Below are 16136 nucleotides of genomic sequence, written 5' to 3' on the forward strand. Positions count from 1 at the left end.
TTCCAGAAACCATAATGTATATATAATATAAAAATAATATTTATTAAAGCTTAGTCTCCCCATTCTCAGGGCTCTAGAGGCCCTGTCATCATTAATATAATGCACATTTGGCTTGTACGTGTTTAGACTTCGGTGTTATCTTTATGTCATATCACATGCTGTTATCCCAATAGCAGCAGACGAGTTAAAGCTACCATTTACTTCCCACAGGGCCTCTTATCTCGAGCATGTCAGAATATGGTTTTAAACGGAGGGTGCCATTCACGAGACCAGACAACAATGCTATAAATACGCAGTGAGAAATGAAGACTGCAGAAGGCTCTGGCACATGGCACGCTGTAGTAATTCTATAATGAATGTATTCCAGAAGGACAGAAAGAGGAAAAGACACAGGGAAGACAATAAAACACAGGCTACTGTGAAAATAACTGAGTCTTGTTCTAATTGTCTTTTTGTCCTTGAAGTGTGGGTGTTCATCTGTCTGGCAGTTAATGGTGGGTGTATTTGGCCTTGGTTGTCCAGACTCTTTCATGCTTTTTTCACATGTTATCCACTAGGGGGCACAAACACATCAAGCTGGTATTTACAATTAAAAAGATGTATGTATCTAGGAGTCGTGACATCATTGTAGGAAACATATATTAATACAATCATCATTTTGAGTTTTTACACCCCAATTCCTTATGATTTATAGACTAATATACATTATGCAAGTATCATCCATAATCCATTTAGTAGACATATTTCCTGGAATATATGAATATATTTTATCTGGATAAAACATCAATAATATTCTCTTCAATACAACTGTTTGCAAATAAGGGAAAACAATATAGAGTTTATGCACCTTAAGGGCTAGTTCACACGTGAACAAAGGGGCGGATTTTGACAGCGGATTTCGCTTCAAAATCAGGCCCCTTTACAATGGTGGTCTATGTAGACCACCGGGCTTTTTTTTTCCACTTCCGCCCCCGGGCAACTCCCTCCTATGTCGGCTCATTCATTTGAGCCAACAGCAGAGGGGAAAGCCGCGACCGCGATGGTCGCGGCAGGCGGGTTTTGACAAGAGAGAGACGCGGCTCACCGCGGCTCTCTCCGTGTCAAAACCCGCGCGGGCAGTTCACGTGTGAACATATCTCTGGGGAGCAATGACCACTGATAGATGTGACCCCATGCCCATTACCATGCACACTGAAGTAGACTGGCCAGGGGATCCAACCAAGGCCAAGCCCCACGTGGCCTAAATCCCATGCACACATTGCAGAAAAATATGCGCATTCGGAAATGCTGCAATTTCAAAAATTGTTGCCGTTTTGGAAAATGCAGCATGTCAACTATACCTACGGAAACACTGGTGATTTCTCTATAGGAATAATGAAAGCTTACAGTACCCAGAGGAAACCTCTGCAGACTTTCTGTGAAAAGTGCAGTGGAAAAACCATGATGCATTGCCACAGCAGTTTTTGTCACATCACTTTTTTTTGCTGTGGCTCACTACACGGGACCTTAGCCAAAAGCAGATCCATACATGACCCATTTATATTAGTTTGTCCAGAAATCTCATTGAAATTGCCAACATTTTCCTAAAGTCTGTGTATTGCCAGCTTGTCTAATAGAGATGTCTAGATCAGACAATGTTTTATAGCGTCCCCTACCAGGTACAGTAGCAATTACAAGGGGTTTCACAAGGGGTCATCCCACCTCTCTCTGCAAACAGATGTTTGTTGGAGGGAAAAAAGTCTTATTTTGCTTCTCTTACATGATTGCAGGGTCCCAGATGATACAAAGTACATCAAATGTACACGGTAGGAAGAGGTGAACCTGCCCCTTTCGCCGCCCGAGGCGAACGACAGAAAGTGTCCCCCCCCCCCCCGGAGGAGGGGGCGGGGCTTAGTGAAGGGGCGGGGCTTAGCACCGTTCGCAGGCAGAGAGCAGGCACGGAGAGGAGTCGGTAGGGAGTATTATCATTGGTTGTTAAACTGACTTGACATATTTAATGGAAAACTCAATCCCCCTCCATTTATTCCAGCTCCAAGTCTGTGTCCTCCATCATGGATTTAGAACCTCTCGGTAAATATAATGAATACGTTATATTGTAAGGAAATGAAGGACGGGTAAAAAGATTCTACTTAAAGTAAACCAGTTTCTAGTCCCCTGTATCAGGGATAATAAAGATAATATAAAGGCTACACAGTCTCAGTCTATGTTCTTATCCATATAACTAGAATCATCTTTAGTTTCCGAGCTTCCCAGTTTTCAGATTCCCATGTTTCAAATCTCTTGGGAAAATTCTTCCTTCCTGGCAGTATCTCAGAGTGCGGATGAATTAAGGAACTGATTTAGCATAATGCACTGTTATGACCTCATAGTAGCTGCATCCTACCCAATCCTTATCACGGGAAATTGGGATGGGGGAAAGTTAGTCAATGGATGAAAATGTTTCTGATTTAAGGAATTAGATTAGAGTAAATGAGGACATATGACAACATAGACATATTAATATAATAACTTAGCTTTTTTACTTCCAGTGTTTTTGGTCCAGATGAAATTTGGGACTTAAAGGGCCTTCCCATCTCTGCTTCTATGCCTCGATCCCCAGGACATTCTGTTTCCTTAGTTTCATAGTTAAGGAAACAGTGTAGTTAAATGTCCTTTGTTGTCTTAGGGAATAGGGCAGAGCAGTGCTGCTCCATTGTTCCTGAAAGTCCCGCTCAGTGATTTGTCCATAGAAAGAAGAGGTGTAAGTGACACCGTATATTGAATTTTTTTCCTAAAAACTTAAGTATATATCAATATCCTCAGCTTCTCTTACCCTATAAAATGCTGCCTGCAGATTAAACTACATTTTCATGCTACCAAATAGAGTATAAGCCAATTTTCACAAATGTTATACAGGTGCATCTCTGGACCTATATTATAAATGCAGGCCCTGGCTCAACCACAGGTCCGATCACTTGATTCAGCAACATCTTAGAAACTGTCTCTGGCTAAGAGCTTATTCACACTACCAAATTTCGTGACTGTATAAGTTCCATGATCATGAAAATATAGGATATGCTCTATTTTGTGCAGACATGATTTACCTATTGGTGTGAAAGGGTTCATGAAAAAAAATATCCCACACTGATCCATGACAAACATGGCTGAGAATTGGCAAGGATGTCCTCAGGAAATAAAGATGAATATAATAGTGGAGTCCATCAGCCCATATTCCACCATTCAAGCCTTGACTAGTGCTGCCTGAGGCAGGGAAGCGCAATGATCACTGAATCAGAGACAGGACTAGAACTTTTTGTTTAATTATATTATATTGTCTGATGGGCCACTCAGAGAACATTATATTATATAGGGGCACTGCAAGGATATTTCAACTCTATGATGGGCTCTTGAGGGACATATTATTGTATGGGGCTACTTTAGGAGCATTTTATTATCTGATGGGTCACTGGGGGGCATTATATTGTATGGTGACCATTAAGGAGGCATTGCACTATGTGGGTGCAACTGAGGGGGCATCATCACTGTATGCTATGCTAATGTGCTAGGGCACAAAGGGACATGATGAACAAAGCAGGATCAAAGGGAACATGGGTGAGGTTAGGGGCGCAGCTTAACACTAATTAGTTTGCTGTGGGGCTCTATATGGTGTAATAATCTGTTGTTGTGTCTTCTGAAAGTTGGGAGGTATGTCTAAGTGGTGGTGATGGAGGAGAGGCCCACATATTAAATCTTTGCACTGTGCTCACCAACACACCCTGCGCTATATCGAGGCTTGCGGGGATATATAGTTCCACACTACTTGTAAAGATATAGACATGTCACATCATATATGATAGCATAACATCACAATGTTGATTTAAGTAGTGAGTTCAATCTTCCAGGAACATTATTATACAACTAATATGATAATGTCTCATTATACCTTCTTGCAAAGCGACATTACAGGTGATCTGGTCTAGAAATTCCAGTTCGTATATCTGTTGGATTTCCCAGTCTGGATTCCAAGCATCATACAGGACAATACAGCCACAGGAAGGCAGGAATTACTATCATCATAACGGACTATGGGTGACAGATCCTTAGTGGGCTCCATGGCAGCACAACTTATGCAATGGTAGTGTATTCTTCTAAAGGAAAATTGAGGGGGGATTTGCTGCAGTACACCTGCTGGAGTTGCTGTAGGTTGCAAAAGGTTGGAACACATGGATCCACATAAGTAACTCACATGTGGTTTATTTGCAACATGTAGTCCAAATTTATAGAAATCTCATCCACTCACTGCTATTATTAATGGCTATGGGATAGCTGCCGGCGAGTTTTATATTTATATGTGTTATAGTCATTGCACATATTTTAGAATGTATAATATATATTTAAAATACTACTACTTTTTCAGTATAATGTCCTGTATAATATGCTATTAGTGCCCCCACACAATATAATGACCCGCTTATTATCCCAACACAGTATAATGACCTTTTTATTATGCCCCCACTCAGTATAGTGGAAGGGTTCATGATCACACACAGCGGTAACCGCATGTAGACAAAATCCTGCTTGCATACTGAAGGAAATGATCTCACAATGATATAGTACAATTGTGGGTTTATTCGAGGCTACCACTATGTGAGCCTACATCTGGCAGCTGGTCTGTGTATGCCCCTCATGGCTACCAGGTCTAGGCTGATATTCCTGTGGGACACTGACAATGTACGTCAGACTTGTGGTGCTTTCCCTCACCTCTACAATTCCAACCTAACTGGTGAGTAAGCCCTGCATCACTAGATAACCAGGGAGGGAGCCTGGAGATAGTGCAGGATGTCCCTGCCCAGTGTAAGCTATCCTTGACTCAATCCTAAATGGTGACTGGGAGTATACAACATGTCCCTGTATGGGTGTATAAGTCCAGTATAAGACAGTATAAAATTGCCATTCATTTTTGCGTGAAACATCTGACCTAGTGACCAAGTGGGTCTGGGGGAGATAGAGAGCCTTGGTATTTGCTTGGGTTTGCCACATGCTGATGCCAACCCTGAATATGTTGCATGCTGTCTGGGTGTTTGGAATGGGATTGATTGGGAAATCCAACAAATGCATGGATCAGACTGTATTTCCCCCTGTGCAGGACGCCTTAAAGTGTGACTACTCACTTATGTTACTATATATAGTATATGCTCTAATTATTTCTAGCGCAACAGTAACATATCAAAACTGAAATAGTAATGACAGACCAAAGGTACATGAGGTAGATTTGTTATCGATAGTTCGATAGAACTATGGAACTGATTTTCATTCACAGAAATCTCTGCCACAAATCTGCCCTACGTCAACTCACCTGAAGGTAAATCCGATCTCTTTATGATAAACAATTAGTAATCGCTGTTTGCTGATGTAAATAAATTCCTTTAATATACATTACAAAAGGAAATTAAATTAATAATGCTAATAAAATAACGTGTGCAGCCCAATGAATTATGAATCATATCCAAAAAAACATCATGGCAGAACGTCAAATGTGTCTATCGCAACTCGTTGATGGAAAGTCCTTTACGTTATTAGAAGATATTCGGATATTCTGAGAATAAATCTGCTCTCAGCTGCCTCAAGGACGATCCCACGCTGACATATCAGCAGAAATTCATTCAGGAATAATTATTTCGCTGTCCTGGGATTATTCTTGATAAGACCCTGCAGGAGCGGAAGGGTTAAGCCATTGTGAGTGGCGATTATTTGAAAACGCCACTGCTGGGATGAAGCTGATAGGTTCAGACGTAATCCCAGTTAAACTCCGCAATGACTATAGGGGGTTATTATCAGCTGTTCTTCTGCAGACGACAAGAGGATGCATTCGAGATCTGAATGTTTATGCGCAAAATCTATCTATTTCCATTCCGTAAATATCTTCTAAATTGAATTTGGAGTATTCCTGCACTGGCTGAACAGAGAGGAATAGAAGGGAAGAATGTGAAACACACCTGGTTTATGTCAGAAAGGCACTAGGACCTTGAAGAACAGTCCTGCCTTATGAGTCAGCTTTAGATCTCCAGCTCACAACTCCTGAAACCAGTGAATGAGAGGACAGACATGTGAATGGCTCAGCTGGGTTTCAAAGCACTTTGTGGACTGTGCTGTGAGAGGCTAAGAGACAACTGGATCATCCAGGATTTCGCAAGCTTGTGACTGTCACATCTACCCAAGCACAGGTGAGGATCAAGCTGCATGCTCCAATCTCCTGGCAGCTTCCTTATTACATAAACTTTTCTATGGGGAATCCTGAAGTTTAGCCTTACTTTACATTTCTGCAGTGATTCTCAATGTTCCTCTCTTCTTATCTAAAGTCAGGTTCAGAAATCCCTAATGCTGAAGCTATTTAAAGCTCCTTTGATTGTAAACCTTAAGCATAACCTATGACAAGAAGATCTAGAGACAGAAGTCCCATATTAAAACATTTCATGCATTCTTTTCCCTGAAGGTTCTGCGTGCACATACTGATGTAGTAATGCTGGATTTGTCATTTAACTCTATATTGTTCAGGTCCCTTCCATAACTAAAGCAGTAAGTTTATCTGCTAGCACAGGTAGGACATATTGAGAGCAACAAATGACAAAGCTGTTAATTTTGGGAACAACCTAAGCCCCTGAACACATCCCCTTTTGCAGCAGGTGCCCTTTCACCTAAACTTTAATCCGTCTGATATTATATTTTAGCCTAGTTTTATATTGGGTAGGTTTCTGCCTGTTGCATGTCCCATAAATAAGGTGTGGTGCAGGTTCGCTGTCTCTGGTGCTCTTACAATATTTGTGTGCATTATTAACCCTGTAAAGTCTGTATGGAAGTCAGTGATTACAGTCAATTCCCCTGGCATAAGGGCACAGATCAAAGAGTAGTCCTGTACATCACAACTCCCTCAAGAGTTAAGAAGAGCAGGCTATTAAGTGGTTCCTACTCTCCGTAATCTTCTTTGGTTGCCAGCGTACAGCCTGCAAAGCTGGTGGATCGAAAAGTAACTTCTTACAGGATAAATATTGGGTGTTTTCACGCATTAAAGCGAATTAAGTTAAACCTCGCAGAGTATTAGTCAATGTAAAGTCTGCCAGCTTTAGTCTACACACCAAGAACTAGGTAACGCTCTCCCTGGACTAAATAACCACATAAACATGGAAAGTGTACACATTTGGAAAATAGCAACTTGTCATTCAGGTTTTAGGATGTTTACTGCAAAATACCATTTTGCTGCTGCTGTTAGTGTTCACATTTAGGGGTACATTTATCAAAACATTGGTCAGAAACTTACGTCCTAAGATGGTACCCACTTTCTACAACAACAACTCGCTGCAGAGAGATTGTAAGAATTTTGTGCCTTTAATTAAAAAAAAAAAAAAAGTCTGAAGTGCCTTTAGGCAAACCAGTCCCACTTTACCACCCACTGGGGGGAATGGTGAAAAAAATACAAATTTTTGTGCAAATCTTTACTTTGCAACCTTTTTGCACCAGAATTCTGGAATGTTGAGTTTGATAAATTCCCCCATAGTGTATTGTTGTAGCTTTTTTTTTAGTAGCCAGATGTCACTTTAAAGTCTATTGGGAACTATAGAATGCATTACATACGATGCTTAATTGCTTGTTTTTTTTAAAACACAATATAGTCACAGTATAGAATTCTCTATAGAACTTGAAAATGGTGGAAAAAAGCACACGTTTTAGATGTTCCATCATAAAAATGCTCTCCTCCCCTAAAATGCTGGAAATGCGTTGTACAAGAGATAATGTGAATGAGTCTGATAGCTATTCTATGTTTTCTAGGGGTGTAGTTTCCCTTTAAAGTGTTGGTATTGAGTGTTTCTATGAAGCCTACTATATAACATGTGTGTGGAATAGCATGGGCTTCAGAGAGCTATGGGTCAGATGAAACAAAAGGATGGTATAAAATAAATATGCTGGCAGTCTGGAGCTTATTTCTATAATAAGGGATCTGTGGTGTAGTAGTCTGCTCAGCAAGTGTGCCGATTGTATACAACACATGCCTGCAAATAGCTCTTCTGTTGATGCCAAAGGCACATATCACTGCGTCCTTTTCATTTTTTTTTTTTAAATATGAATCTGTTGCAGACAAGAGTAACAGAGACAGCTTGGGGGATTGGATCGTTCCCATACTAACCCTGTAAATCTTGCCAATAGTTATTAACTCTGACTTTGCCAGGCATAACACAACATCTGTCAGCAAGGCTATGAGCTCCCTCAATCCAAATGAATGCATAAATTATGTTCAGTATTGTATAGTGTGAGTGATGTGAACATTAGGAGTTTGTAGTGCTATGGCTGGCATATGATTACATAGAATTTATTGATATTGTTGCTTGTATATAATTTATACGTTACCTAAACAAATAAAATATAAGGTTTACCGAATGGTGAAGTTGTATAGTACACTTTAGTACAAACATTACTGTCATATTCTAAATCTATAGTCACAGCATATGTAGCAGAGTTGATTTGGTATTGGGCACAGCTCAGTATATTATAGAACATGTAGATTTATGAAGATTTTAATAAAGGCCCTGACAGGCGCAGGCCATGTCTGATTTATGGAAAGGCTCATAGGCTGTCAGGATGGAGTTCCCAACTAGCGTAGATTTCCATTATAGCCCATGCCAAAAAAATTGTGCAAATTATATTTAATATAGGGCTGAGGCATCCCTGGCCAGTCCTGTTTTGCACACATTCACACAAGATGGCAAGAATGGGGGTTTTGGTGCACGTTTGGAGCAAGATAGGGCCTCGCGCCAAATGGACGCCACAATATCATCCCACTAAACCAGAAAACTGGCGTAGATGGATAGATAAATTCCTCCTAGTTATTCTATGTATTTCTGTTTTAAGACATGGGTGAATTTTGCCTGTGGGATTAATCACCTTGTATCCAGAAGCAGTTAAAAATACCCTGGAGCATACTTCGCGAGTTCCTGTCTAAAAAAGGGAAAAATAGATGGCTTCCTGACTTCAGGAGAGTACAGCTGGACTGAGCCCTTAATCGATGTTCTTACTGTTTGCACTTCTTTTTTGTCTGTAGTTTCAGCTGTTTTGGACAATAGTGTACCTATAAAATGAGAAATTCTTCTCGGGATTATCTGCTGGTAGCTGCCTACAGATGTGTTAAGGGATTATCGAATGTATAAATCTGATTGTCCTTTATCCCCAAGTTCTAAAACGTTAATGGATGACATATTAATATCTACAATAGTCTGGTTTACATTTATGATTAAATGTTGGATTATATGTGCAACTGTTCCAGCTCCTATAATAATCTCTTTACAATTCGCTAACTCAACACAATATTCAATAGATGATAATGGAGAAACTGAAATATTGCATATATTTAATTTCTGTAAAATATCCGACATCATAATTCTATAATATTTTGTAAAATCATGATTTATATAAATCCAGATTCTATAGAAATCCCCTTTGTCATAATGAAACGATTTGAGAAATGACCTCCACGGACATGACAAGAAGGCCTGTATCATGGTGGTTCACCAAGCATGGGATGAACATGTGTGCTGCTTGGAAAATACTAAAATAAGAACTTGTATACAAAGTCAACTGTTGGAAAGACCTTAAAATTTACATTTGTACAGTGAAACATCTAAAGTTGCATTGAAAACTTGTTGTGGGTGAGGGGTCTTACCATAGTACGTGACCTCCCAAAAATTGCATTGCAAAGTGGGCTAGTAGAGGATGGTTATCCAAGAAGATGGTCAGTATGTATGAATATGACGGATGGGAAAATTTGTCTCGGGAAATCTGGTCGGAATAAGGGGGTGGTATTTTCTAAGAGAGGGTCATTGGTTTAATAACATTGTACTTTTTAACGATTGACATGAAGTGATGTTACATATTACAATGTTTAGATGGTTTATACTGTAGATTACCCATATAAAATTATATTTTACATTCTCTACCCATTATATAAGGATCTGTCCTTTCGGTCACCCGCTTGTGAGTATTAACACTGTTAGTAATACAAGAGATATAACATACTCCATTTCTCACAAATGTACTGCTTGATAAAAGATATCCACAAAGCAAAATATATAGGTGTAAAGGCCATTTTATGTTATGCTAGAACCCTCCTCTTTTCTTAACCCTAAATCTTAAGAGGATGTCTCAGTTGATAAAACCCAACCCTTTAGATGTTACCTCCCCTTTTATCAGTTACATGGGAGAACACATAAGAGAATGACATTATCACCAATGGCGTCTGGTCTTCAATGTCTGGAGGACTCCCATGTCTGGTAACATTCATCTGCTCATAAGAGGTTCTAGAGAAGATCCATGGATGTCTGCAGTATGAGGCATCTACCCTTTCAGAGTTTCTTTTTTGTTATCTGGGGAGACTTGGAGATGCAACTCATCAGAAGTTTTTAGAGTTGTTTCAGGCTGAAGACAGTGGATTAAGTAGACCAAGCATTAAATGGATCTTTACAACCTATGGATTTCTGCCTACTTCTGGTAGGTGTACATTACTGATCCTACAATGTGTTTCATGAGCTTCCCTTCCATACATGACCACAGATATATGATGAATTCCAGTTTTATATGTCTCTGATGTGCGTACACTCTCTAAGGTGCTGAACCTCAAAATATAGGTTTTTAGATCACATCACATTAATGAGTAACTTTCCTTGTACTTAGAAGCTGTTAATCGAACCGTATATGGGACATAAGTTTATAGCATCTTGCGCAACCCTACACAAAGAGAACACACAGGTCAACCCCTCCTTGTCAGGGGACCTTTATTTTTACACCTCTTTTGCATATGTCATGTTTTGCCCTTATTTTTCATGGAACTAGACCACTCTGTAGTGGCTGACACAAAAGAGCTTACGATCAAATATACCGTACTAATACCAGTTATTGAGTTCTCAGTAGGAATCTATTGTAGAATTTCTATCGGGTAATACAGATAATTCCTTTCCATTTTTGAATGAACACCAAAAGTCTGACTAATTTTCTACAGTTTCCAAGACCATCTAAGCTAATGGAGGGAGGGGGATACTTTTTTGTTCTTTTGTTAAAGGGGATATTTCAGTAAGAAATGATAAAATGTATAGTTTGGATTTCACAATAATGGACTTTGAACTTTGAAGCTGAATATTGACTAGCTCTCGCATTTAATTTAGTTGCAATTGATTTTATGTTGCACATTGATTTCTTGAACCAAGGTTAGGACGTATCCTGTGTGTGTGTGTGTGTGTGTGTGTGTGTGTGTGTGTGTGTATATATATATAATTTTTATTTATTTTTTTGTATTTATTTAAATATGCACATATTAATTGTTCATGAGTCCATGACTTTTTTTTTCTCAGTTACAAATAAACATGTAAGGTTAAAGATAGACTATTTTAAGAACTAGGCATGGAGCAGAAGATTTATTATTATTATTATTATTATTATTATTATTATTATTCAGGTTCAAGCTGCTGTTATTCTCATTTACAAGATATAGTCCCATTAATATACAGAATGAATATATTATTATGATTCATCAAAGGTTTATCAAATGATCTGAACAAAAAAAAAAAAAATCTGCCTTGTTTGGATATACCCTTCCCCCTGTAACCATGTAAATTGGGGACTTTGTCAATAGTACCCTTTTTTTTTTTTTTTTTTTTTTTTTTTTAGTAATGTAGAGCTCACAATGTACATTTTTTTTCCCTATCGGTATGTTTTTGGAGTATGGGAGGAAATCCATGCAAACACGGGGAGAACTTACAAACTCCTTACAGATGTTGTCTTTGGCAGGATTTGAACCCAGGACTCCAGCACTGCAAGGCTGCAGTGCTTACAATATAGCTACCATGTTGCCCCTGTTGATAGTATACTTCTATACCTTTCCTACTATCTAAACATACAATTTTATTTTTTTTATTGGGTCACGTGATCATTTTATGAACCTTGGATAAATCCTAATATGCATTCTGTAGATTAACCTAAACAATATCTTGTAAACCAGAAGAACAGCACCTAAAAGATCATTCTTCGGCTGTTTTTAAGAAAAAATCGGAGGAAATGTTAAAGTGCTTTAGAATCATTATTGATACTAGACCGCATATTAACATTAGTAGTACTGGGAGTTTCTAAACATTTATAGATCAAATTTATGTTCCATGTGACACACTGACTATAAAAGATTTATCTTCTCTCCATGTGTGTCTGATGTACTACATCTGCGCAGCATCTGTGCTGCAGAATATGAAAGCAGCCGCTAGACCCCCCTACCCCTGTCAGGGACCTGGAGAGGATGTTCTTATACCTAGCTGTTACTCATCTTTTCTAATCACATTTGGCTCTACCTAACATGCATGTTAATGTCTATGTAAAAAGAAGGGCGAACTAGACGCCTCTTGTGTGGCTTCTTCCAGAAGAGAAACCTTAAAACCCAAGACCACCAACTCACTGTCTGATTGTTACCAAAGAATTTCTATTAGGAGAGTGGTAACTCCTATACCATTAACATGATTTATTATTATTCTATGCCTATTGTCAGGTGAAGCTTATTATACACCAATCGTAACAAAAATTTCTTGAAAAGGGGAATGGCGATGACGATCTAGGGTGGGGCTTAGGCTAGAAGTAGACATAGTTTTCACTCCAGGCGAACAGCCTAGTGAAGGGTTAGTTATAAATGAGGTGAACCCACCCCCACCCATACTGGGGATATGAAGACTAGTGTTAAAAAATGCCAATCTTAAATCTCCCCCATTATCTGCTGACTAGCCCTCCGAGAGAAATGCTGTCACAGTCATAATATTAGTAATGTGAGTTTAGAGAGAAACTCTAAGTAACGTATGACTCTCAACCCTTTCACTCACTACTGAAACATGTATACTATGTAGGCAATGGTGTACATAGGAAAAAGAGTATCCTACTGCAATAATAGAAATTCTCCCTAAATGTAGTACCATGCTTTGCCACCAAAAACATGAGGGCATTTGTTTCTGACTCCACGTACCACCTAGTGGTTTCCAGGAAATGGGAAGGACGAGGGTTTACTTATAGCTACATGTTCAATGAGAAGAACCTGCTGTGAATGGTGTAATAGCAGTAGGTCCTAGTAGGCTTCTGTGAGCCAATAGACAGAAGATAGATTAGAAAAACAATTGTCCTGGACAGTGACAGTAAGATCCCTTCTCCTGTCGATACTTAGAGTGAGAGGACCACCGGGCACACAAACAGTTCCTTGAAATATTCCTATTTTTAACATCTCTACTGTAAAAATTTTCTGTAGTCCTTGAGGACACAGTATCCCCTGTTTAGTATCAACTGTAATTGTCCTGCTGGGCTGGAGCTATGCTCTTCATTGTAAATCACATGAGGGAGGCCCAGATCCATGAAATGTAGTGATACGATAGTTGCTACGTCCATGGATCTGTAGGTTGTGTTGCCTCATGGGGTTTGGCACACCCTGTAACTTGTTAGTGGGCAAGTTGTGGCCCCTGAGAGACCCAGCAGTAGTAGTAGTTGCAGTATGGTTAAGATCCCAGACTTTGGTTTAAAGCGTACCTAAACTTTAAAAAAAAATTTTTTAAAAAAAATCAATAGAACAGGTGAAGGCATTAAACTTTGTAATATAGTTAAAAATAAGTGCATGTCTGTCTTTAGCTACTTTTTTCCCATTGTTACCACTCTTATCACTCTCTGCAATCTCCAATTATGCCCATACACATAAACATCAGATTACAATGAAGTCTATGGAGAAGGACAAACGAGACCTAAGAACGTCTACAGCATCTAGTGAGTCATTTTTCTCAGAGCTGTATGATTCTCCTGACAATCCAGCTTATGACAAAATAACACCTGTCACTGTAGAGTGCAGACTAGTCTCTTATCTTTCTTCCGTCTCCCTGTCTTTAGGAGCTGCCCTCCTCTTTCTATAGACTTCTATTGCCTAGAGCTTAAAGCTGAATAGACTGCTGCTTATGGATTTGATATGGAGCTGTAGGATGGAACTGAGAATAAACATGCATTATATTAAAATAAGTGTACTATTCTCACCTGCACTATTGATATATGAAATAAAATGTCTCTAAAAGTGTGGGTATATTGTGAGGTTGGGTGTACACGGCACTTTATCAAAGAACTGCATGCAGTTTTCAGTTGCAGCTTAGTAGCGGATTTCTACTGTGCGAGTAAGTCAGGTATATTCAGTTTAATGGCCCATATCATACAGGTGAAATGTACAGTAATATGTTACTGTATAACATGTAGTTCTTCAGCAAACAAATCTACCATATATATTCAATGTGATCAAAATTCAACCGTAACAATTCTTTCAAGGGTCCTTATTCCAGAAACCACCTCCATAATAAGAGAACACCAAATGGCAGTTTTAGCAGGTTTGTTTCCATGCCTATGTAGCAGTTTAGCTAGAATGTATACCGGTAGACTAACACTAAAAGATGGATTATTCCTGAGAAAATCTGGACATTTCCATATATAAAGTGTAATTCTTTCCATGCTGATCTTAAGTGTCCTACTTTAGATATCAGAAATGTTGGCAGATAAGTATGTATATATGTCAACTATATGCTACTGGGCTATACAAAGCAAATAAGATAAAGCTGTGTAGTCGTATTTCCCATCCTTCCCATTGTCATATGTCATGAACTGGTCAAACTGTAGACAAGTAGTGACATAAGCACTTAAAATGACACATTAGCTTTTTTATCTGCTTTGGACAAGGATTCCAAAGGGCTTTGACTTTTGTACTATAACCTATACTGCTCTTATATGGGCTGAACACAGTACACAACCAGTGGCTCTCGACATTGGTGGGTCTGTTCTCATCAGCGACTAGTTCCAAGTACTATAGCAATGGCAATGAGCCAGCCATGTATGACATTGTTATATCAGTTAGTATAGTCAGTGGCGTAACTAGGAATGGCGGGGCCCCGTGGCGAACTTTTGACCTGCCCCCCCCAACTGACGCCGAAGACCTCGACCGACCCCCTCCTCCGCACTCTATTATGTCCCTTAGTAAACCCTGCACACAGTATTATGTCCCTTACTAGCCCTTGCATACAGTATTATGTCCCTTAGTGGCCCCTGCACACAGTATTATGTCCCTTACTGGCCCCTGCACACAGTATTATCCCCCATAGTGGCCCCTGCACACAGTATTATGTCCCTTACTGGCCCCTGCACACATTATTATCCCCAATAGTGTTCCCTGCACACAGTATTATCCCCAATAGTGTCCCCTGCATACAGTATTATGTCCCTTACTGGCCCCTGCACACAGTATTATCCCCAATAGTGACCCCTGCACACAGTATTATCCCCAATAGTGTCCCTTGCACACAGTATTATCCCCTATAGTGTCCCCTGCACACACTATTATGTCCCTCTGTGGACACCCATAAACAATTATTATACTCTGGGGTCTTTTCAGACCCCAGAGTATAATAATCGGAGACCCGGGGAATAAAAAACATTAAAAAAAAAACAAAAAACACTGTTGCTTACCTGTCACTGGCTCCTATACTGTCGACCGCCGCTCACGTCCTTCTTTAATGATGTCAGACGTCACATGACCCGGGAAGCATGCCGGGTTCATGTGACGTCAGAGACGTTAGACAAAGTAGGACGGAGGCCTGGCAGGATCGTGGAGAGGTAAGTAACAGTGTTTGTTATGTTTACCTTACCTCTCCGGTTCCGCCGATCATTATACTCGGGGGTCTGCAAAGACCCCCGAGTATAATGATAGTGTTTGTGGGGCCCGCGGTGTCACTTGCCGATCCCGGCCCAGCCAGGATCGGCAAGTGAATAGGGCCCGTAACGGCCTATTTTTTTTTTTTTAAACGCAGCGGTAGCGGCTGTCATCGGGCCCCCTAATGGCCCGGGCCCTGTGGCAGCTGCCTCTGCTGCCTCTACGGTAGTTACGCCCCTGAGTATAGTACAATGTTATATTGATTTAATTGCCTGGATATCATACAGTTTACATGTATAGAGTGCCATATATAATTATGTTAATACACATGGATGGTGTCATAGGCAAATGGGTTTTTAGAACAGGTTAACTCCAAAGATGGTCAAAGAATGATTGGATGATTGACTATAATCATACCACAATA

General features: G+C 39.7%; 1 protein-coding gene across 3 annotated transcripts in view; it reads left to right on the forward strand.

Moving 5' to 3' along the window:
* The first annotated feature begins 5831 nt into the window (after positions 1-5831).
* The window catches only part of NGF (nerve growth factor), a 65692-nt gene continuing 55387 nt past the window's right edge, over positions 5832-16136 (forward strand). For 2 of the 3 annotated variants that reach the window (XM_075262670.1, XM_075262671.1), the window contains exon 1: positions 5832-6203. The gene's annotated coding sequence lies outside the window, so the exon portion shown is untranslated. Of the gene's footprint in view, positions 6204-10324; positions 10513-16136 lie in introns of those variants that run through there. The other variant, XM_075262672.1, reaches the window with a different exon arrangement.

Source organism: Leptodactylus fuscus, chromosome 2, assembly GCF_031893055.1.
Source record: "Leptodactylus fuscus isolate aLepFus1 chromosome 2, aLepFus1.hap2, whole genome shotgun sequence".
NCBI lineage: Eukaryota > Metazoa > Chordata > Amphibia > Anura > Leptodactylidae > Leptodactylus > Leptodactylus fuscus.